Below are 2,215 nucleotides of genomic sequence, written 5' to 3'. Positions count from 1 at the left end.
GGCTCGCTTTCATTCCACCAGCCATGAGGTGAGTGGCGGCGGTGTCCCCCTGTCGAGACGGCGACGACGCTAGACTATATACAGCCGCCCGCACGTCCCACGCCCGGCCCGGCCCCGGGGCGTCCCGACGTTTCCAAGTATGTCGGCCGTGGCGACCAGATAAGGGCCACGCCACGCCACGCCACCCGTCGGCCTCCCGCGGCCCCCGTGACAGGCGGGCCGGGGCTGCCAGTACTCGTGCTGCTCCCCCGCTGCTTGCAGCCCCTACGCCCGAGCCCGCCCCCCTCAGCCCACCCCCAGTCCGCCCCCGCCCGGCGCTGCCCCGCTGCTTCCCCCATAGTGCTGGTAACATTATATCGCACTCGGGGGGTGTGGTCCCAGCATGGTGCCCGCCCGGAGGGGCGCGCGGGGCGAGGGCAGAGCACAGCGGGCCTCAGCCACCAGCCACCACCATGCATGAGGCCAACCATCTGGGAGCCAAACATTATATACTACTACCTTCTCACCCGTGCCCAAACCCGCGCCGCCACACTGCCCTGCACTTGAGCGGCGCGTCGTCTAAGTCCGAAAGGTGCGCGAGAAAGTCGTCGGCGCGAGTTGCCCCTCCCCTCCTCCTCCTCCTCCCCTCACCACCTCCTCCTCTTCCTCTCCTCCTCCCCTGTGCGGCACCGACAAGGAGGACACGCGCTCGCACGGGGTGGTGGCCCGCACGGCCCCGCACGTGTGCGCCTCCTGGCTGCAAAGGTGGAGCCGCGCGGGGTCGGGGGGTCGAGGGTGGTGGCGGCGGCGGCGGGGCGTTCCGGGTCAGAGGGCGTTGGGGTGAGCTGTTGGGAGGAGCGAGGGGGGGGGGGAGGCAGCGAGAGGAAGAAGTGACCTAATTATTGACGGGCCGGGTGAAAAAAAAATTAAAAGAACGGCAAGCAAAATTAATGTAAGTGGGATGAATTGGCCACATAGAGGCGCCGCGCCGTTGAACCGTGACGACAACGTGATGACGGCGTTAGGTAGAGGGGCCCGCGCGCCTGTCGTTATATGCGAGGTGCGTGGCTATTAATAAGGCTGTACTTCCACATGATTTACTCGCCAACAAGGACCCCCCCCCCCTCCCCTCTCTAATTTTCCTCTTCCTTTCGCCCGGAAGTCTCTCAAGGGGGGCTGTACACTTTAATTTGATTGCAAAGTTGGCCGATATAAAACGACGCGCGCCCACCCCTCCGGTCGCCGGCCCACCCGCCAGGGCCGTGGAGTCGAGCGCATAGGCGTGTTATTAGGGATGACATGGCCGTACGGGTGAAAAGGCTCAGGGCGGTTCCAGGAAACGAAACGGGGGCCGGGAAACACGGCAAATTGTTATAATATGTTTATGTTGTCCGGCGTTTTCCCAAAAAATTAAAATACAATTAAATATTATCTTTAAGCCTCTTCTATTTTCTTTTTTATCCGTTTTAAAGACGTTTGCAGGCAGGATGAAGGAAGCCTCTTGTTGGTAGAGATGAGATAAAAGCTTATATATAGCGATCAGAGTGCGAGGGGCAGCGAGGGGAGTCTGGCCGGCGGTGGCAGCCGGGGGACACCTGCTGGGCCGAACACACTTGCTGCTGAGCTCATCCCCCAACTCCCAGGCCGGAACCCATACCCGACCCTGCATCTGTTCCTCCCTCGTCGCTTTTTTGAAATCGAAAATTCCATTTCCTCAACATAAACAACGCGTTTTCGTTTTTTTTTTGTTTTTGTGTTTGTTTTTAAACGAACCAGTTTCTACCACACGCGGAGCGCGCGGGGGGCCAGAGCGTCATGTCGCCGCGACCACCTGTTGCATCTCAATTCTACATTACCTCAGTACCTCCAACAATAGGCACTGTGCGACGTCTTACGTTACGTCTTACGTTACGTCTTACGTTACGTCTTACGTTACGTCTTACGTTACGTCTTACGTTACGTCTTACGTTACGTCTTACGTTACGTCGTACGTTACGCCTTACGTTACGCCTTACGTTAAGTCTTACGTTATGTCTTACGTTACGTCTTACGTTACGTCTTACGTTACGTCTTACGTTACGTCTTACGTTACGTCTTACGTTACGTCTTACGTTACGTCATACGTTACGACATACGTTACGTCTTACGTAACGTCTTACGTAACGTCTTACGTAACGTCTTACGTTACGTCTTACGTAACGTCTTACGTTACGTCTTACGTTACGTCTTACGTTAC

This window comes from Frankliniella occidentalis, unplaced genomic scaffold (assembly GCF_000697945.3).
Source record: "Frankliniella occidentalis isolate FOCC.00 unplaced genomic scaffold, Focc_3.1 Scaffold200, whole genome shotgun sequence".
NCBI classification, from domain to species: Eukaryota; Metazoa; Arthropoda; class Insecta; order Thysanoptera; family Thripidae; genus Frankliniella; species Frankliniella occidentalis.
Note: the sequence above shows the minus strand (reverse complement) of the source record.